The sequence below is a fragment of the Rhincodon typus genome, chromosome 26 (assembly GCF_021869965.1).
Source record: "Rhincodon typus isolate 14 chromosome 26, sRhiTyp1.1, whole genome shotgun sequence".
Lineage (NCBI taxonomy): Eukaryota > Metazoa > Chordata > Chondrichthyes > Orectolobiformes > Rhincodontidae > Rhincodon > Rhincodon typus.
Window position 1 is genome coordinate 16,533,983 of NC_063357.1, and position 23,593 is coordinate 16,557,575.

General features: G+C 38.7%; 1 protein-coding gene across 3 annotated transcripts in view; it reads right to left on the bottom strand.

Moving 5' to 3' along the window:
* The window catches only part of ssh2a (slingshot protein phosphatase 2a), a 154,616-nt gene that overhangs the window by 118,621 nt on the left and 12,402 nt on the right, over positions 1–23,593 (bottom strand). Inside the window, exon 1 of one of the 3 annotated variants that reach the window (XM_048612556.1) lies at positions 15,222–15,250. The exons of the other annotated variants lie outside the window; for them this stretch is intronic. The gene's annotated coding sequence lies outside the window, so the exon portion shown is untranslated. Of the gene's footprint in view, positions 1–15,221; positions 15,251–23,593 lie in introns of those variants that run through there. 3 annotated transcript variants of the gene reach the window in all.

Consider the following 23,593-nt stretch of genomic DNA (forward strand, 5'->3'; position numbering starts at 1 on the left):
ATTATTAGGAGATCACTTCTTTTGGAGGTCCTGCTCACTAATGTTCCATCTAGCTCCAAAAATTCTTTCACAGAACCACAACCCTTTCTTGCTAAGTGGTTAGTACCAATGTGGACATGACCTATCTGATCACCCCCTTCTAAAAGAAAAAATGTTCTGCAACTGCTCCTTAACCCTGCCACTATGGAGGCAATATACCATCCTGAAGTCATGTCATGAATATCTGTCTGCTGCTTTGTTAAGTATCACAACTATAATTTTCTCTGCTGAGTTTAATACATTAAAGCAACAACTGCATGAACCCCATAGGATGGTTGAATGAGAGATGACATTTTGCAAAGCTAATGGCCGAATACTGCACACGATCCAACAAGGGTGGCTCAGTGGTTAGCACTGCTGCCTCACAGCGCCAAGGACCCGGGTTCAATTCCACCCTCGGATGACTGTGCAAACTCCACACAGACATTCTCCCCGTGTCTGTGTGGGTTTCCTCCGGGTGCTCTGGTTTCTTCCCACAGTCCAAAGATGTGCAGGCTAGGTGGACTGGCCATGCTAAATTGCCTGTAGTGTTCAGGGATGTGTAGATTTGGTGGGTTATAGGGAGATGGGTCTGGGTGGCATGGTCCCAAGGTCAGTGTGGACTTGTTGGGCCGAAGGGCGTGTTTCCACACTGTTGGGATTCTATGAATGAAATGAACTCATGGTGACTCCCAAGGTTTTTCTCCCACACCACAAGATGCTAGAGAATCTACATATTTATTTATGTCACTAATTTCGACAGCAAAGTTTGGCTGAATGTCACCTAATGTCAGCTGCGGTAGAGTATTTTCTGCCTGGCCCTGTTCTAGATGAAGCATGTTATAACGCTTTGAAAAGCACATTGAACGAGTGAAAGGATCATAACCTCAACCCCACCTAGAAACAATTGGAGCCAAAAGCTCCTTGCTACTGAGAAACTAATTTAATAGGAAGCAGGGACTGAAACAAAGATTTCTCTACTCTGTATGATTTGTTACCAAATAGTGCAACTGCTTCCAGAAGTGCTCAACCTAGTTTTGACTGAAAGACTATGATTGCCATAGTGACAATCATTTATCAAAGCTATACTTCTGAAGTATATAAGCACGGTATTAAAAACGCTAGGCTACATGTTACAAGATTGGTTTCATTGAAGAGGACAAGCAAATCCAGAGGAAAGAAAGAAAAATTAAATTAAAAATATTCTGAAAGAGGAAGCAGTGGAAAAAGATAACCTAGACCCTCTTGGTGTATGCAGACCTGTACATGACATATTTATTCACTCAAAATGCAGATTATTTTGTCTTTGGCATATCAATTTTTACTTCATTATTTAAAATGGTTTAATTTCATCAATCCAAAGGATTGCCAGGCAGGAACAGCAAAATGTTTATCATGACAAGGCTCCACGACAGGTCCTTAAATATCCATTTTTACTGCAGTTACAGATGCAAGAGGATAAGAAATATTTAGCAGTAGAAGTTATGTTACCATCATCAGTGGTAACCAGCATGGTAACGAATCGTCTGTGGAACAACAAACCAGCTCGGCGAGCCAACCAATCTCAACACCCACAACCCGAGCTACAAATCTACTCCAAAACCTTATAGTTATGTTAAATGCTCTGCAAAGCAGATTTAATTAGAAATGGATCAGAATCTTAACAGAAGTTGTTTTTAAAAAAACCTGACTTTTTCATGCCACAGTCATATGACACTTCCTAATAACAGTCCACATCCTTGCACGAAATAATTCCAACATCCCTCTCTGCAAAACAACTCTCTGCACCCAACAAAATAAAATCCTGTTTCCTCAGTGAATAAAACGGATTATTGACCATTGCAGCCCAATCAGCCAAGATAAACCTGCCTGGCATCACAGACTTTTTCCTCTTCTCTCATTGTTCCTCCAAAAACTTTCATTCACTGTTGCCTCTTCTCCTAGTCTGAGTGAGAAGAAAATGGACCTAAGTCTACTACACATTCCCCACGTCCTGAACAAAGATTCAGCAGAGAACCAAAAGCTTCTCTTCCCTAACTGCTTCTTGGCTTTCTTCCTCTTCTCACCCCATTTTCCTTATCTGGATCCAGTTATCCTAGACTTTTAACAGCATTGACATACATATTGCACTTTCTCAACTTTGTAAAAACTTGGGGGAGATCAACAAGCAACATAAATAAACAATCAAAAATCTGAAAGCTCAACTTAACTTCCCATTGGCATGCCACAAGACAGCAGCAATAGAGGCTATCATCCAGTCCCTCCTTGGAGACACTTGTGCTTAGCATTTTGTGATGTATCACAAATAAACAGATGCTTTAAGACAAAATGCTTTTCAGTCCATCATTTTTGTAACAGCTATCTCTGTGTTGAAGTCATTTACTCAGTTCTAATAGAACATGTATGCAGATTTTATCTGTTCATAAAATTCTTTTCTTGGCATGTATATGTAATTCCTTTATAAACATTGTAGTTGGTTCAGTTTTAATAGTCTGTTTCTACTGCTTCCAGATTCAATTAACACTTTGTACAAACAAGTATTTCTTCTAACTTCCCTTTATCATTCTGGTTTGGGTTTGTTGTTTCCTTCTCCTGTTAAAGATTTATCAACCATTGGATAGAATCTCTCAACTAAAATGTCAGAAAAGATTTTTAAAATTCAGTACCAAAAAGGCAAACATGCAGCCATTTCAACCATGGGATATTTTGCATTCCGCAACGAGATGCATGACCAAGTAATAGTGGTGTTGCTTAAGGAAGGAATATTCACAGAACTACCTGGAACACTCCCTACTTTGGTTGCAAAAGACCATGTGCCAACCAAGTGTCACTTCTCACTCCCACACACAAAACTAAATTTCTCCAGGATCTTCCTCTTTGTCCAAGATTTCAATAGTACCTCTGAAATCTCCACTACCCATCCAGTTGAGCCCAGAGAACTACACCCTCCTTTAAACATACCTACAAATATACAAACTAGGAGCAGAAGTAGACCATTCAGCCCCCTAGCCAGCCCAGCCATTTAATAAGTTCTTGGCCAGTCCATTTATACTTGAATTCCACATTTCCAACTACTCCCAACAGTATTCCATTCCCTTGTTTAACAATAATGTATCTACTACTTTCACCTTAAAAATATTTAATGACCCTGCCACTATCACCTTCTGAAGCACAGAATACCGAAGCACAGAATACCAAAGCCACAAAACTCAAAAAACATCCTGCTCTCTCATTTGCGACTGCCACTCCCCCAAAACCTTGTCTTTGCTGAGTTTTGATGTTGTAAAAACCATACAACTCAAAAACAACCAATTAATGAGTAATTTTGTTAAGCATATTCGAGTTGTAGGGGAATTCATCACCAAGTGAGGATTAGACTCATCTTTGTTCACTAGTACACATTAAATAGCTAGCATAATAGGGCTCGCAAATGGCAAACTTGGTTGTTTATTCCCCCTCCACCCCACCGTTCTAGGAATGGAGAAAATAACTCATTACATACCAGGTTTTCCTGGATACTGTTTATCACAAGCATTAAGAGTTTGTCAGAGATACTCAAAGCATTAGACACTAATAACACCATAGTTAGCAGTTACAAGATTTAATTTGCTCCAAAATAGGGAAAGCAGAAAAGAAAAAAAAAATCAGGAAGACACAGCATAAAATTACACACTCTTCAGGTCTGTTCAGCCTAGAACATTTATTTATCCACAGAATAATTAATGCACCAGATTAGTCTGTCTTTGATAGATCTTATTTTTAGAAACTGGCAAAACAGTTTTAGTTCATCAATGTAAAGGTCAATTGGCAAGAGCAGAATAAATGTTTGTAATGACAAGGCTTCACTGTATTTTCTTAAATATCCATCTCTTTCCAATGCACACATTACTCAATGCAGTTAGAACCGCGGCAGAGATGAATGGAAAATTAAAGTCTGTACGGGTGTTATATTTGGTCTGCAACAACAAGCAAACATTGAGGCCTATATCAAAGCTCTTTCTCATTAAAAACAAATTAAGTTTACTGATGCTTTTATAATGCAAAACATACATCAAAATCTGCCAGTCTACGTGCTGCCGAAGAAGCTTTGAAGTGATAATTAGGACTGTTGTGATGTGCTGTCAAGCATGCAACTGTGTATGATAATTAATTTTGTTTCCCCCCGCCCCCCAACACAACATAATGTGGGAGTTTTAAAGATTTCCTTCCTTCCTAAATACGAACACACTTTTAAACTGGCCCGGTTGAATATCGATAAAGTGTACACAGAGGAACCGAATGTGTGATGACTAATATTAAACATTCTTCCAGTAAATTCAAAATTCTACAGACAAACTACTTCTATTCATTATAAAATAATCACACCATTTGTGAAGGAACATGTGCCACCTTCATGTCAACCTTCCTCTTTAGTGCATTTCGAACAAAAGAAAATTCTTCAACATATCAATTCTCTTCTGATAAACACAAAACACACTTTGCTCAGTCCCTGAGGAATTGCTTGTCATTTTGGCTCATTACAGATATCAAGGCACCAGCTGGCTAATCCTGTCTGCAAACCTACAAAGTACAATTTACTTAACATATCAAATTGGAAGTAAATAAAATAACTTCAGTGATTATGAGCAGCTCTCCAAATTTTGCTCAAAAAAATGGAAATAACATGAAATAAATTAGGTCAAGTTGTGGCAAAAGAACTGTAGAGAGTTTAATTAAAGCACAGTACACAAATTATAAGTCCATTTTATTCAAACTACTGGTATCATTTCACATGACATTCAAGTCTTTTTCATTTCTGTCACATTCTTCCTTCCTCTCCTACTGATTCCTTACTTGGCTTTGGGTAAAAGGGCATCAGTTACTTTCTGGTATCGCTTTCAAGGGGCTGTTATTCAAGTGAATCGAAGCAAACGTGCAACTGTTAAACAAAGAGAAGATTGCATCTGGGTTTCTTTCTTCAGTTGAACACTTGAGCTGCATGTGCTTAAGTACAGAATTTGTGTCACTAATATTCTTAAGATTAGCCAATTTAGACAGCCTGGAGTTTAAAATTTGTGCATTTCTATACCGCAACTCTTAGAATTCTATCTTCTGTTCTTCTTTTCGCTCTGGATTGGTGCCTTCCTCTTTCTTTGCGACACTACTGACAACAACACTTTTAGCTGCTCTCTTGAATTTCTTAAAACGATTCAGTTACATTGACCTCTTCCTTCTCAAGATATCTTCGTCTCACCTCACTCATGCCCTCCTTTAAAAATCTTCTTGAAATCTATATCTTTCATCATGCCACATGCTCCCTCTAAACTAATTTTACTGCTGGATAAATATCCATTTTGATAATGTCTAACTATGAAGGATAAAAAATTCCATGAAAGAAAATCCTTTAGATGCTGAAATAAAAACAGGAAGTGCTGGAGAAATTCAGCAGCATCTGTGGAACGAAAAACAGAGTTAACATCGAGCCCTATATGACGACTGTTTTTCTTCATAAGACATATTTCACTTGAAACATGAACTGTATTTTTCTCCACAGATTCTGTAGCTCCTTTAAAATGTTACTTCACAGATGCAATCCGATACAAAGGCCTGTTCTCCCAACACCAGTGTCCTCATTGACCTATATCAATTTGTGATTCCCCATTGCTTAAAATTTGAAGCAGTCAAAATGCATTTAATCTCTCCGTTTTTTGCACCATGGTTTCTTGGTGGACTCGTCTTCGTCAATTTGGTTCATGTTACAAATGCAACTCCAGATAGCCCCTGTCTCAATCCTCCACAAGCTATAATTAATTCAAAACATACAATTCCACACTTTTGCCACCTCTACGCTGGCTGGAGTGGTTTGTTCCACTGTACGGATTAGAACAATTCGGTGAATTAACCTCATCTTCAAATCCTACTGTAATCTCACTAATTTTCATAACCTTCTTTGTAAGCCCCCAAGCACAGAATCTATACTTTCAGTAATAAATGTCTTGATCTCTATTCCATTATTAACAGCTCCTTTTAGGCACAAGATTCTGCCCTCTGGACCTTGTTCTGCCACTTCCCCTCGTGTTCAAAATCTTTTGCTTCAGTTGTGATCCTGGTTCACATACTAAGTCTTGTCATTTGTGGTCTTTTCCCAGCTTGCTTAGGATTTGCTTTTCTCTCTCACTAAATATCCTTTGAGGCATCTTCAAGGAGCACTTAGGGAATTAAACTTCTTGATTTGTGTCTCATGCCAACAAAAGTAAACTAAAGTGTGTCCGTAGCAGCATATACAAGTAAACAAACCAATTCCCTTCTGGTTCCTAGTCCTTAGTACGTCAGACAATAAAAAAAAATTGGTCACTATATAGTGCCTGTTTTTCAGACTTTCAATTTACACACATCACAAATGTAATTATTCTTTTCTTTCTCCCCCTGCCAACCAGTAAAAGGGAACTAAGTATTTCCTAGAAATAAATTTTCCAAACCAGTCTCTGATCACCACAGTTAATTTTGCAGTAAATCTTGCCATGATATACAATTTTATTTGTTTGAATGTAGGTGATAAACAGCTCCTGCACATATTAAATTTTTAAAAGAGGCCACAGGTGCAGATTTTAATCAAAACAGAGGGAGCTCTGGGTTGCTACAGACACTCCAGACAAATGGATATTGTGCTTACATTCATTAGGAATTATAAAAGTCAACTCCACAATCGAATTAAGTGATTCATTTTTCTCCTCTCCTCTTGAAGATCCCAGCAGTGTTTAGCACATGGTTTCAAAGCAACAAAAGGCAGGATGTTACCATTAAGTTAAAAGATCGACAGGACCTAGCAGAAGTTGTACAGCAATGTAAGAAGATTATAAATTTTAATTTCATTTGGTTTGCTGTTAATGGAACTTAATGTTCATAACAATTGCCTTCACCTTTTAAGACAGCAGCATGAGAAGAAAGAAAAAGATAGTATTCAATATCCATTCAATTTGTTCAAGAACTACACTGATAGTAACTGCAGCTAAAGTACCCTACTAACTGGTCAGTTTTCATGTGAGTGGTGCCAAGTTAATCAACTATAATGTCCATTCATTTATAACCTTTGAGATGGACTAAAAAAAATCTGAGAGTCACATGAATTACATTGCAGAGGAATCTTTCAAATGCTCTCATGAGCAAGAAATCTTTTTAAGTAATTGTTGTGTCTACAGAGTTTCAGATGGTTTTGAAAGATTTACTGGTTCCTTAAAATATAAAACAAACAATCCAACAAAAACGATACTGAGAAAATATAAGTACATTCTAAACTTTTCATGATATTTATTTAACTACTAAATTAACTGTTCCAATATAGTAACGTCCCATAACACACTCTTGGCAAAGGCAAATTCAGTGCAAGTCTAGCAGCAGGAAAAGAAACCTCAGCTTAGCTGTAACCGAGAGATGAAAAACAGCTTTCACATCTAGCTTCAAAGACCCCAGCAGCAACTGCTACTGAAAAATTAAAACTAAAAGTCCTAGTTCTGGGGGAGCTTGACCCCACCCAATCAGGGTGCGTCCACTGTTCCAACTTAAAAGAAAACCTAAGGCCTCACAAGCAGTTTACTTTACTGGATTCAAATAGATAGCTCAGTACCTCTCAACAATTAAAAAAAAATTCAGGACAAAAAAAAATCCCTTCCAATTCTTAATTTACAATTATTTCTGGGGATGTTACACTTGTACCCCTTATTGGAAAGAGTGATACAATACATCCATTAATTTATCTGCCAACTCTTTCTTTTCTATAAATAATTCCCCGGACTCACTTTCTAGAGGGCATTCGTTGTGGTAATTCCTTTCTTGAAACTGCACAGAAAAACTTTGTTTTCATACATCTAGCTATTTTTCTATCACTGATTTTACTGCTAGAATTGCATATGAGGCAATCTATTTCATTGAATTTGCCTTTGCCAAGGGTGTGTTATGGGACATTACTATATTGGAACAGTTAATTTAGTAGCTAAATAAATATCACAAAAAGTTTAGAAAGTAGTTATATTTTCTGCAGTATCGTTTTTGTTGGATTGTTTGCTTCATTAATATTTTCATCATGCTTTGTTTTTTTTTCCTTAAAAAACATTCTATTCAATCTTCCAATCTGCCATCTGTCTTTGCACAATTACATCATTTTGTTAATTTGATATGATCTTTAACTTTAAAGTAACCAAAATCACAGATGGTGGGTCAATCCCTTGGAAGTGCCTTTTCTCATTGGAATGCATTTACTCAGTGCATTCTGAAATATCCCCTTAAACATCTTTATTGACCTGTCCCATAAGTTAATTTGTAATAAACTAATTATTGGAAAAATGTCTGATGGTACAGTAGTCATAAAAAAAAAAGTTAGATAATATTCAGGAAGTTTTAGGGCAAAAGCATGTGTAAGAAGCTGAATTTTTTTTTTCAGTTCATTAAACTGGAAGGCCAGACCTGAAAAGTGCATGACAAATAAAAAACAAAATATTGGACAAATTTTTCCAAAAACAATGACCAAAAAGTAAACATGATTCTGAGAACCAAGTTATGTAGTGGCAGAAATCTACAATAAAAGGAAGCTTATTTTGAAAGAGTAATTCCATAACGACAAAATGAAAGAAAAATCAGGCTTATGAGGTGCAGGTAATACAAATGAATTTTTTAAAGCAGGGAATATGCAATTAATGCATATTAATAATGTCTTGGATGTAGAAATGACAACAAGATAATACTTACAATTACAGTAGAAAATCTGGGTATCAGAAAGCACAGATTTTAGGGTTAATATTCAGGGAACCATACCCCAACAAGATATAACTTTCAACAGATATGGGAAACAATAAAAATTGGCAACTAAAAACTGAACATTAAAAAGTACTAACTTTTTTTTTAGAAAGTTTCAGAAGTTGAATGTATGATTTATACACAAGATCAAAGTAAATAGGGGTGCGAAAAAGTAGACTGCTCAGAGAAAATATTCAGTGAAGGGGAATTTAGTTGTAAACTAATGACAATCCCCACTAGTGTTTAGATGATCTTTTGCTAAATAAAGGTTTTGCATTGAGTGGGGAAAAAAAATCAAGAAAAAGAAACATTAAAATAGTTTACTAATATTTAATGTGTAGTACTCAATGTAATACTGCAATTGCACTGACAATAAAACATTTGCTATATAAAAGGGGGAACAGAATTTAGATTTGAAGAAACGATACAACATTGCAAAATACCAGTCAAGCCACAAACTGAAACAGTATATCCAGATGTGGTCAACATACTTTCAAAACAAAGCTCACTGCATAAACTGAATGAGTATGACTGCAAGGTTTAGATCACTTAGCTGGGAAGACAGAAAAAAATTATACTTCTGCACAAAACAATAAAAGATGCAGGTTTTCAAAATGAAAGTGATTGGCACGAGACATTTTATACAAAAGTTGAGAATCAAGGAACATGATTTGAAGTGTCGCGATCCGGGCTGAAGAAAAATTCAAGCAACTATATATTTTATGGAGAATTAGTTTAAATGTTCGAAGAGGAACTAATTTATGATTAAGCAAAAAGACAAAGTTATGGATTTGGGTTACAAATAAAGTATTAAAACCAGACTTGGATAGCAAAGCAACTTGCACAAACGGAATTACACTTTTTAGCCTTAAATTACAGTAGCTTATAAATACCTGATATGCACATCGGATACTGCCACATTGGATACTGCCACACTGGATCTTACCCATAAAAAAAAGGCACTTTTATGAAAGCACAAAGCAGGAGGTAAAGTGCATTGACTGGAAAAGGGACTACAGTGATTATTTTGTCATATTAAATTAATGGTGTTTTTGGTTATCTAAATGGGCTTAGTCACCAAAATACAAAAATATTCCAAAATGCAGGTGGCTGATTTGTGCTTCATCATCAATAAGCCGTCACACGATGATTCCCTTTCTATTAAGTTCCAGATATCAATCAGAACCCAGATACATGACAGAATTTGCAAAAAAAAGAGAGAGCAGATTATGTGGTCAGTCAGATTGACCCACGACACAAGGAAATCAAGAAACAATGGCCCTTAAAAAGCTCACTGGTACTTATTACATACTTGATTGCTCAAATATTTTCTCACACCTCTGATTTGTCTGACAACTTTATAATAAAATAAGCTCAACAGTAAATAACTACAGACTCTTAACTGATACATTCACAGCTTCCATATTTCTTAGCACTGACTGACAACAGGAAATATGGATGCTGTGAATATGAATAAAGACTAAGTGTGAATAAATAGAGACCTGTGCCCATGTACTACCACTGAGAATGCAGAGAGTTTCTTTTAAAAGAAATTACAGCACCCTCCCTCTCCATTCATGGTCACAATCATAGCTACAAAGGAACAAGAATACAGGAAGTAGTTTCTTTGACTGCAGCTTTTATTTAGCTCTTTTGGCAGTATTTCATCCACTTTTCTGGCAGGAAAATTTGTGTTAAACTCTGTGCACGAAGTCGTCTAGGCAGCCTTTGCTTTACTACTAAGTGTTACAATATATTTCTTGCCAGAAACCAAATTACAGAACCCAGTTACAGCATGTTGCAGAAACCCATTTGTGGCAAAAGATGGTCACCATTTTTTAATTCACATTTTAAAATGTAAAAAGTATTCTTTCATTAAAAATTGCACATATATGGATGATACTCAAGATGATCTATATCCAACATGAAAAGTTATTTTACTTTTTCCAAGCAACATATAGTATTTTTAACATAATAAAGCAACTCAAGGCCATCACAGTACAACTATAAAACAAAATACGAGAAAGCCATTCAAAAAAAACAGACAGACAGTCTGTCAGATGACCAAAAGCTTGGTCAAAGACATCGGTTTTAAGAAGCCAGAATAGCAGGGCAAGGTAGACAGGTGGAGAAGCAGATGGAGGAAATTGCAGTGCTCAAGTCCAAAGCAGATGAAGGCCACTAGTAGTCCAGCAATTAAAATCAGGATGTTCATGAGTCCAAAATCAGACAATTACAGATATTACGGACATTTGTAAGGTTGAGGAAAATTAAAGAACACGTCAGAGCAAGGTCATAGTGGGAGTTGTAAAACAAGGACGGGAATTTTAAAAAAATCAGGGTGTTGCCTGGTTGGGAGCCAATGTACTTTCAGACAGTTCAGAGGTGAAGGAGAACAGAACTTTCTACAAGTTAAGATGTAGTTGGATGGACTCAAACCTAACTGATGATGATTAGCTGTTCTGCATTCCAGAAGCAGGTATTGAACCCATGCTATTTTCATCGCTTTGCATCACAAACCAGTCGCCCAGCCAACTGGGCTAACCATGCGTTAATTGGGATGAGTAAATTACATGATGAACAATATTAGGCAAACTAGTGAAAGTCGTATTCACTATTTCTATCACAGTATCATTATAACAACAAGTAAAGTCTCTTCACCTTCTATGCCATAGGAAAATTTAGACTGACTATCTGGACTAGAGCCTCATGTTGCTGGAAGCGATGTCTGCTGAAGGCTAACTTACTCGTCTCTTCTCCTGTTTGTTCTCCAGTTCTTGTCTTAATTTAGTGCAACATTTAGAACATAGAACTATGCAGCACAGGAATGGGCCCTTCGCCCCTCGATGTTGCGCCGAACATGACGCCAAATTAAACTGAACCTTTCTGCCTGCCCTTGGTCCATATCCCTCTATTCCTTGTATATTCACGTGCTAATCTAAAAGTTCCTTTAAACACCCCTATTGTATCTGCCTCCACCACCCCTGCCAGCACCCTCCAGACTGCTATCACTCTCAGTGTAAAAAACATTTCCCCCTCATCTCAAATACATGCCCCCAGTATTAGATGTTTCAACTCTGAGAAAATGGCTCTGACTGTCAACCCTAATAATGCACCTCAATTTTATAGGCTATCAAGTCCTTCCTCAGCCTCACCCTCCAGAGAAAACAACCAGAGTTTTTCCAGCATCTCCTTATAGCTCATACCCTCTAATCCAGGCAGCATCCTGTAAACCTCTTCTGCACCCCCTCCAAAGTCTCCACATCCTTCCTGTAATGTGGCAATCAGAACTGAACACAATACTCTAGGTGTGGCCTAATCAAAGTCTTATAAAGCTGCAACATGACATCCTGACTCTTAAACTTGTTTCCCCAACCAATAAAGACAAGCATGCCGTATGCCTTCTCCGTCACCATATTCACTTGAGTGGTCACTTTCAGGGAGCTATGGACTTGAACCCCAAGATCGCTCTGTACATCAACGCTGTTCAGGGTCCTGCCATTAACTGTATACTTTTCCTTTCCTTAACATTTGATCTCCCAAAGTGCAGCACCTCACACTTACCCAGATTAAACTCCATCTGCAATTTCTCCAACCATACCTGTAACTGATCTATATCCCACTGTATCCTTTGACAATCTTCTGCACTATCCACAACTCCACCAGTCTTTGTGTTGTCTGCAAACTTACTAAACTCACCCATCTACATTTTCATCCATGTCATTTATATAAATCACAAACAAGGCAAAGCACTATTAATCACAGGCCTCTAGCCTGAAAAACACCGTTCCACCACTACCTTCTACGTTTTATGGGCAAGCCAATTCTGAATCCAAGTGGCCAAGTCACCACGGATTCCATGCATCTTAATCTTCTAGATGAGCCTACCATGAAGGACCTTGTCGAAAGCCTTATACAATCCATGTCGACAACAACCACTGCTCCACCCTCAAATCACATTCGTCACCCCCCTTTAAAAATTTAATTAAGTTATAAGACATGTCCTGCCCCTAACAAAGCCATGCTGTCTGTCCCTAATTAGGCCATGTTTTCCCAACTGCATGTAAATCCTATCCCTAAACTTTTTCTTAAATTCATTCACGGGATGACAGCATCGCTGGCTAGGCCAGCACTTATTGCTCATCCCTCAAGAGTCAACCATATGGCTGTGGGTCTGGAGTCACATGTAGGCCAGACCAAGCAAGGATGGCGGTTTCTTTCCCTAAAAGGACATTAGTGAACCAGATGGGTTTTTCTGACAATCAGCGATAGATTCATGGTCATCATTAGACCTTTAATTTCAGATTTTAATTGAATTCAAATTCCACCATCTGCTGTGGCTGGATTCAAACCCAGGTTCACAGGACATTACTCAGTCTCTGGATTAACAGTCCAGTAATAATACTGCTAGGCCATTGCCTCCCCAACTGTACACTCACCGTTCTACAGTTTCCTGGATTATACTTATTTCCCTTCTTGAACAGAGGAACAATATTAGCTACTCACTCTGGAACCTCTCCAATGGCTAACAAGGACACAAAGATCTTGATAAAGGCCCCAGCAAACTCCTGTCTTGCCTCTCTCAATAACCTGGGGTAGATACCACCAGGCTCTGGGCACTTATCCACCTTAATGCTCTTCAAGAGGCCCAGCACCACTTATTTCTTGATCTCAAAATGCCCAGAATGCTCCACACAAATCTCACTACCCTCCATATCCTTCTCCATAAATACCAATGCAAAGTACTCATTTAGGATCTCGCCCATATCCTCTACCTCCAAGCACAAGCTCCCTTCTTTATCCGTTCGTGGTCCTATCTTCTCCCTAGTTACACACTTATGTTTAATGTATATATAGAATGCCTTGGGATTCTCGTTAACCCTACTTTCCAAGGTCAAATCATGCCCCCTTCTTTCTCTCCCAATTTCCTGCTTGAGTTCTTTGCTGCTTTCTTTATGTTCCTCACGGACCCAGTCGGATTTCAGCTTCCTAAGCCTTACATGTGCTTCTTTTTCCTTTGGACTAAATCCACAACTTCCCTTTTTATCCAAGGGTCCCTTACCTTGCTATCCTTGTCCTTCCCCTTTACTGGAATATACTGATCCTAAACTCTGATCTGTAGTCTTTAAACAACTCCCACATGTCAAAATGTGGACTTGCCAGACAACAGCTCCTCCCAATTAACACTCCCTAACTCCTGCCTAATACTGATGTAATTTGCCCACCCCAATTTAATATCTTCCAACAAGTCCTGATTTATCCCTATTCATAGCCATCTTAAAACTTAATGAGTTATGATCACTGTTTCCAAAATGTTCTCAAACTGACAGGTCAATCACCTGGCCAGGCTCATTAGCCAATACAAGGTCCATTATGGCCACTCCTCTAGTCGGACTATCCACACACTGTTTCAAGAAATCCTCTTGGATGCATCTAACAAATACTGCTCCATTTAAGTCTCTTTCTCTAAGGGAGTCCCAGTCAATACTGGGGAAGTTGAAGTCACCCACTATGACAACGCTGTTGTTATTGCAACTTTCTACAATCTGCCTACATATTTGTTTCTCAATGTCTCAGTGGCTGTTGGGGCCCCTACAGTATAATCCTATCAGAGCAATTGCACCCATCTTATTTTTGAGCTCTACCTACATTGTCTTAGTGAATGAACCCTCCAGTATGTCCTCTAAGTGCAGATGTGACATTCTGCCTGATTAGTAATGCATTCCACTTGCTGACCTGTTCCCAGCCCCTACCACTCTACTTAAACCCTCGTGAGTACAGGTATTTCCCCTATAACACGTTGGTTGCATTGCCATGTGACCTCACGCTATAGAAAAAAATAATCACATTATAGGAAATCGCTTTAGAATATCGCTATAGTTGTACAGCAGAAAGTTCACATGATCTAAACAGCATCCACTATTCATCGATTGCATTATAGCCAATTCGTGTTAACAAAACACGTGTTATAGCTGAAATACTTGTAGGCAGGTTTGCCAGTGCTGCAAGGATATTGGTTCCCCCCACCAAGTAAATACAATTTCGTCAATACAATCTTTTAAAATCATTTATTGCAAGTATCACAAAAATATTTTTCACTTATTTCCAAAGGTAAAAGCTTTTGCCTTTAATTGCTCCAGATATAACATCGTGCTGCATTAATTAGCAGTTACCTTGGAAACATGGTCTTTAAGACATCACAGAGTCATAAAAATTCAACCTAACCACAAGAGTGATCATGCTTCAACTGGATATTACAGTACAAGGATAACAGAACATTCCTTGTGAAGTAGGGGGTGGAGGAGAGATGACTAATCACTACAGAAGTCTGGATAAAATATATTTTTGTGCCAAACATTTAGTCAACAGTTTTTCAGTGCATCTATCCCTTGGAAAAAATAGCTAAAATTCAAAATTCCCATTTGTAAGCTTACACTTTATATCCCATTCTTCCTTCTTCTCTTGTTTATCTATAATACACAGGAGAAAGGGTAAAGAATCTCAGCATAACTAGAAACAAAATAAGGCAAACATGCATATTTTTCACTAGGAACTTTGTTACCTTTTGATGTAATGCCCAGTGCAGTTACTTTCATAACCCTTGCAATAAAAGAATAATGACTAATATTAATCGTGGTGTATGGATTTAGACTGAAATCCACAATATTCCTTGCGTATTTGTGAAGTGAATAACAAACTAGTGCAACAGGAATTAGTTCCTTTGAATTTTGTCTCCCTCTTTTTTCACGGTCCTTCATAAAAACACACACATGCTCCAGCATAGTGGGGGGGAGGGGGGGGAGGGGGGGGTGGTGGGGGGGGGGGTACCCGTTTTCAGCAGCTCAAATATTGTATTGCAGTCAGTCAGCTACAATAAAACACATGAAAGTGAAAGCACAACGATACATAGCTCTAAGTATCACAGGGACAAAAAAAAAGTTAGCCAAGCCCTTCCCACTAAATAATGAGCTAATGTTTCAATACTGCTCTTCACCTTCTTTGGCAAGATGAATCAGCACAGATGGCATAAACATCTACAGAGTCTGATCAAGTTACGTGCATCTTCCCAGAGATGTGAGGAATTGCAAAGAGAAATAAAGTCTTTAGGTTGTTGATTTTGTGCACAGATAACTCCCATCAAAATATGCTGTAAAACATGAGTAGCTATTTTTGAAGAGTTATTTTAGAAGAAATAGAAATAAGGGATCTTGTTGGCAAAGTGGAGAATACGTCGCTCAGAATAACACCAATATCAGGGCTGGACTTCTGTTTCACCTGAAGTAGACTCAGGCCTGGGTCCTCACACTACCCATAAAGTAGAAGGCAACTGCAAGCCATCACTGATAAAACAGCCAAGGAAATAATTCAGCATAAAGCATCAACAGACATTGACTCAAGGACCTGCTTTCAAGCAGAGTACACAAATGACTGATAAAAGGTACTTTTGAACAAATATGAACTCCACACAACTAATGGCATATACAACTCCAACCTGACATGAAGATTTATCAACAGTCTTTCAATTATTGTATCAGCACCCTACAACTCCTCCATGCACTGTGGGCAGACCCTAGACATAACAACAGCACAGTTCGTGAAGGTAGCTCAGTTCTACACCCTGACGAGTATACCAGTACTGTCATATACAAATGGGGAAAAAAGTTTGAAGAACAAAGGACATTAGTTTAAGAAAATTGGAAAGCCTGTGCCAAGAACAAAGGGTCAATATTATACTGATTAAAATGTTAAACACTTCAAACTACAATTAAGTTTCTTTGCTGTGCAGTATCACACCAGATAACTAATAATCTGGAATATTTACTCAAAAGAAACAAAGTGTGTTCTCTCATTGTTGTAACATTGAACAAAAGTAGCATAAAAAAATTTGGCTCCTCTTATGTTAGCAGAGCAGTAATGATATCTGTAAGGCTGGTTGCAAAGTCCCTCGGTGGGACAGAATCTTAAACAATTGGAAAATTCACGTGTGGGCTTTGTCTAAGTTTTGGGCTTGGCCAACTCAAGTAATTGAGCCTTCAAAACATCAAAAATCTTTAAAATAGTAATACGATTAAAATTTTAATGGACACTTTTTGGGAAGATACATGTATTGTACTCCATTAAGATATAATTGCTTTCAGAAAGGAAGAAGCCATAAGAAAATTTGGCTTTAGCATTTAGGTTACCCGGTATGGTTCATTGAAAACACCAAAACTACTGACCTAGACTGCATTGTCAAGTAGTGGAGAAAGAATTCAGTGCTGGATTCAGTTGGAGTCATAATATTTGACCTAGAGAACAGCAGCAAACATGCTGGAGAACAAACATGAAAACTCACACACCAGCACTTCCTTTGCTGGAGTAAGCAAAAGAAAGTAAAACATCAAACTGTTATGGCCTCCCAGTATTTATAAAGAATACACAGGATGTGGGCTTGAAACGAAGACATTTACTTGTGAAGGTACTTGCAACTTGGTTGATCTCAGCCAAAACAGTAGTGAGTCTATTGTAGTTTGTCTCAACACTTCGGGTTACATTAGGTGGGACTGGTAAAAAGCTCCCAATTGTGAGCCAAGGATCTTTTCTAGAAGTGGACACCATTGACAAAATAAGTAGTCTTGGCTGCAATGCATCCCATGTTTGAATAGTTTGTTGGTAAAATAATGAATCAAGGTTCATGTTTAGATAATGGCTATTTGATTGTCCTCTCAAAGCACAACACTGCTCACCCCTCATTGACAATTTTATTATTCCAAGAAGAAGAGAAAAAAAAAGCTACCATTTCTTAGAGTCTCAAAGACTTGGCAGCCTGAAAATTGTGTTATATTTTATTCACAACTTAGTATGTCAGACAGGTTGATGGAGACATTTACAATGTTTATCTTTGTAGAGACAAAAAGTTAAAACTGGCCATAAGCCAACTCACAGGTGACATTTCAATGTAAGCAGAACAATATTTGTCCAGAATCTCTGTGGAGTTTAGTACAATTATAGAGTAACACTGGTTGCACACAAGAAACAAAGAGTCAGGCTTGTGTATAATATCTGCAATGAGTGTTCAGCAAAAGTGTCCTACAGGTTCCAGTGATGTAGGCATTGTACATATTGCAATTATAATAACTGATCACTAAAGGAGGTTAATGCTGTGCATGAAGAAAACGTCAAGGTAACTGGAGCAGTTAGCATGGCTCTGCAAAAGGGAAATCATTTTTACGCAAATTAAGAGTTATTCGAAGCAATAACATGCTGCGGATAAACTGGAGCCCATTGATGTACTGTATTTGAATTTCATGAAGGTATATAACAAGGTTTCACAAAAAGGTGCTCATAGTATTGGTGGTGATATCCTAGCATGCATAGAAGATTGGCTGGCTGGCAGAAAACAGAATATGCATAAATGGATCTTTTTCTGACTGGCAAGATCTGACAGTGGGATACCTCAGATGTCTGTGCTGAGGCATCAGGTGTTTAGAATTTATGTCAGGTGACTTTAATGTAGAGAAGTGGGCCCTCTTGTGGCACAGTGGTAGTGTCCCTATACCTGGACCAGAGAGGCCTGGGTTCAAGTCTCATCTGCTCCAGAAGCATATAATATCTTTGAACAGGTTGATTAGAAAAATAGATAAAACAATTAAATGAAGGAAGTTGAAGGCTAAAATTGCAATGACTGAAAGATAGGTAAGAAAGTATGTTGTGAAGAGGTCAAAAGGAGGTTGCAGACTGACAGGTTCAGTGACTGGGCAAAATTCTGGTAGATGGAATATAATGTAGCAAACTTGGAATTGTTCATTTTGGCAGGAAGAATTAAAAATAGAGTATTACTTAAAACGGAGAATGACTACAAAGATCCAACGTGCAGCAAGATCTTAACTGTTTTAGAGCATGAGTGAGAACAGTTTGCATGCAGTTACAGTATGTAATTAAGAAGGCTAATGGAACATTATCCTTTATGTTCAATAATAAAAGCAGAAGTTATCCTCACTGTGCCCAGTTTTGGTCTCCTTTCTTAAGGAAAAATAAATCCATTGCAGGCAGTTCAGAAGAGGTTTATTAGATTGATACCTGGAATGTGCGAGTCGTTCTCAAGAGGAAAGGTTGGATAGACTGGGTTTGTTTCCAATGGAGTCTAAATGAGCGTGGGATGACTTGATGAGTTAAGATCCTGAACTGTTTTAACAAGGTGGTCACGGAAATAACATTTCCTCTTGTGGGAAAGTCCAGAAATAGAGGGAACTATTTTAAAATTAAGGGTTGCCCTTTTAGGACAAGGAGACAAGGAGGTTTTTCTTACTCCTCTGAAGGCTGTATAACTCTGAAACTCTCTGCCTCAGACAGTGATGCAACAAGAGTCATTCAATATTTTAAAAAGATAGATATAAATAGGTTCTTGGTGGGTAAGGAAATCAGAGGTCATCATCAAGGATAGATGAGAATATGGAATTTGAAACACAAAAAGATCAGTCAAGATCTTATGGAATGGCCAAGTAGACTCGAGGGGCCAAAATGGGCTACTTCCGCTCCTGGTTTGACGTAATTCCATGCATGAATCCGTAATTGGATTAAAGGTAGTAACCCAACCAGATTCCAAGCTTTCGTGGGGCAACTTAAATCAGATGATTCTTAGTTCTGATATTGCTACTAGATTATTGTATGTTACAAAAAAAAACACCAACAGCAATCTTTGCAGGGGATGGAGGATTTATAGTGATCAGAAACCTAACTGGACTAGCTATACAAGTGCTGTGGTGACAAGGGCAGGTCAGAAGCTGGGAATTCCACGGTAAGTGACTTAGCTATTGACTCCCTGAAGCACGACAATCACCCATAAAGGCACAAGTCAACAGTATAATAGAATACTCTCCACTTGTGTGGATCAGTGCAGCTCCAACAAGAAGCTCAACATCAGGTGCAGCAAAGTAGCCCATTTGATCAACACTCCATCCTCCACCTTAAAATGTTCACTCCCTCCAGCACCAGCACACAGCTGCAGGAAAGTGTACTATTTACAAGATGCACTGCTGTAAATCCCACATCTCTTTCAATAGCACTTTCCAAAGCTATGATCTCCACAACCCAGAAGGACAAAGCAGCAGACACGTGCCAAGATTACCATTTGCAAATTCTCCAAGCTGCATACTATCCTGACTTGGAGGTATATCACTGTTCCTTCTGTGTCACTGGGTCAAAATCCTGTAACTTAATAGTACATGGAATGCACTACAGCATTTCCTAGAGTGGTTCAAAGCGCAGATCACAACAAGTTTTTCAAGGAGTGCCACATGGATCAGTGCTGGGGCCACAGTTATGCACAATATATATTAATTACTTGAATGAGAAAAGTAAATATACTATAGCCAAATTTGCAGGTGACAAAAAAAAAACAGGAAGGTCAGTGGTAAGGATGACAAATGTCTGCAGAGAAATATAGATAGGTTAAGTGAGTGTCCAAAAACTTGGTTAATGGAATATAATATGGGAAAATGTGAGATAATGCAGAAAAAAGAAAGGAGAAAGGCTGTTTCCTCTTATAAGAGAACCTAGGACCAGACAGCAAAATCTTAGCATAACGGTGTGCACATTTAAGATAGAAATGAAGAGGAATTTCTTCTCTCAGATAGGAATCTGTGGAATTCTTTACCACAGAGGGCATTTGAGGCTCGGTCATTAAGTATATTCGAGGCTAAGATAGATTTTCAATCAAGAAGGAAATCAATGATCATTGGAAAAAGCAGCAACGTGGAGTTGAGGGTTATCAGATCAGTCATGATCTCATTGAATGGCAGAACAGATTCAATGGATTAAATGGCCTACTCCTGATCCTGGTCTTGGTCTTAATTAGAGATGGGCAATAAACATTGGGTTTGCTAGCAATACAACATACCACAATAACTTAAACAAAAAGCTTTCTTTATTGAATAACAAACTTCTTTGTCTCAAACACAGAATGCTGGACAAACTCAGCAAGTCTGGCAGCATCTGTGGAAAGAGAAAAAAAGTTTTACATTTAGAGCCCCATAGCTTCAGCCTGCATTATTTAGGTTTAAAATATCACATGCTTGGCCAAAATCATATTTTCTCTCCCCCTGGACCAACAAAAGATTGAAGATGTTTCGAGTTCTGAAGAAGGGTCACTGGAGCCAAAAATTAAATCTGCTTTTTCTCCACAGATGCTGCCAGACCAGCTGTGATTCTCCAGCAATTTCTGTTTGCATTTAAGATAATTGGTGTTTGTTCTCATGGTTTAAAGAGGTGGTGGTGACTTGACTACTTACACCTTTAAAAAGTTCAAGTACATGACTGACACATTGAAAATGTATTTGAACCTAAATATATCCGTTTACACAAGAAAGTACATCATCCCTTAATTTAAAAAAAAATTACATTCACACAAAACACCAATGCAAATGGCACCAACATCTATTCATTATTTTGCCCTTTGTATTGAAAGCTAACTCTGCTCATATCATTTACACAGTAATGGCATGTTACTGATCTGCTTGAACAGCAAGGTACAAAGGCTAGGATAGTACAGGTGATTATGTATGAAAGGAAATTGTGCTGCAGTTTGTAATACCATAGCAGGAACCAGAAACATTAAACTATAAGCATACATAAATAAGAAAAACTCATGCATTCATTCAAACAGTGGCAAAGATAAAGGAAACTTAAAAACATGGACACAGTTGCAGCATGTCTTTTCATGCTTTAGAGAAAGCGTTCCAAACACCACAGAAAAAAAGAGGTGTAAGTGTATGTCATCTGTATAGGCATTACGAACTTGAAACGGCACCGAGCAGTTTCAAGTCAACTTTCTTATTTACGTGTGATAACCGCTCCAAGGCCCATGGGGAAATCACGAATTTACCTCCCTATGGAACTCACCAATTATGAGCTCCCTTGGTAACGGAAAATGGCCTGCCCATCATCTATTAAGGCCTTAGTCCTTAACAGGCTTTTGGCCCCTCTTCTGCAATTATATTCGTGCCCAGGTGTCCTTAGAGAAGGAGCATGCAATGTCCATCAATGCGCTTGGTGCTTTCAGAAAAATGGGCACCACAGGTTACAATGCCTTTATTTCCTTCAGAAAAACTCCAATTTGATTTAGCCCCATCCCGCCTTCCCTGTTCCCCTTCACTTTTGATGGCTCGCATCACCTGCAAAAGGCCTTGTGTGTAAATATCTACCTGGCAGCATGAGTGATTTACTGATGGTTGTCAGTAGTTGGATGAAAATAAATGGACATGGTGAGAAAACCGTTCAGTTGTATGCAAGACCACTTCCAGATTATAGCAAAAAAAAAAGAAGAAAAAAAAGCAGACCAGAAGAGCTCCTGTGGCACAGTGGTAGTGTTCCTACCTTTGAGTTAGAAGGGTTGTGTTCAAGTCCCACCTGCTCCAGAGATATACATCATAACATCTCTGAACAGGTTGTTTAGAAATATCTGTAAAGCAGACCCAGGGAAAGGTTTGCAGAACTGTTTCTCTTGGGCTGTGACTAGCCTAATGTATGCAATGAGTAGATCATAGATCGTAGAATTCCTACAGTGCAGAGGCAGGCCATTTCGTCCATCGAAACCACACCCACTCTCTGAATAGCATCCCACCCAGACCCAGCCCCCTACCCTAACCTTGTAGCTATGCATTTCCTGTGGCTAATCCACCTAGCCTGCACATCCCTGGGCATTCTGGACAATTTAGCATGGCCAACCCAACCAGCTTATACATCTTTAGACTGAGGTGAAACCCACACAGACACGGTGGGGGGGTGGTGGTGGTGGTATGTGCATGCTCCACATAGACACAGTCACCCGAGGGTGAAATTGAACCTGGGTGCCTGGCGCTATGACGCAGCAGTGCTAACCACTGAGCCACCGTGCCCCCAGTCTAAAAGCTTGGGTTGACCTGTTAATTTTCCTGTCCTATTTAGCATCGCTGGTAATAAAATAGCCAAAGGAAAAAATGCCCAACTGAAGTTCCAAGTATGTTAGACTTTAATAGCCACTGATTGACGAGTGCTGTGTTAAACGTCAGTAGTTCTGCAGCACGACTAATAAAATTTGGAAAGTATTTAACGGAAAATGCCAGACTATGTGCATGGAAGAATGGAGCCTCAGACTTCTGCAGTCAGATATTTCTCGGTAGACACGACCTTGCAGAATTCTGTATGACTTTGTGCTGTTAACATGGTTAGAAATTCATATTTCAAGCTGGAGACTTTTGAGATTGTACAATGTCCTGTAACCTTCTACGCAGTTACTTGACTTCATTAGGCTGAAGAGCGATTTTTCTTTTTCCTCTTCTTTTTAAAGAAAGCATTGTGCCAGTTCTCAAAAGATTTGAGATATAGTTTATTGTCATACTGTAATAGCTTGAAGACCAACTGGAAAGGAACATTGCTTATTGTCAAACACCAAAATAGAGCGATACTTTTGGCACAGCACAGTGGCTCAGTGGTTAGCACTGCTGCCTCACAGCACCATGAACTTGGGTTTGATTCCACCCTCAGGCAACTGTGTGTGGAGTGTGCACATTCTCCCCGTCTGCATGGGTTTCCTCCCAGTGCTCCGGTTTCCTCCCACAGTCCAAAGATGCAGACTAGGTGGATTGGCCATGCTAAATTGCCCAAAGTGTAGGTTAGGTTGATTAGCCATGGGAGATACAAGGTAGGGCTTGAGTCTGGGTGGGATGCTCTTCAGAGGATCAATAGGGACTCAAATTTCCTGTTTCCACATTGTAGGAATTCTGTGACTGCTACAAGCCATCATAGATGGTGTGATGTTCTATGACAGAGACAGTGTGTCGACAAGAAC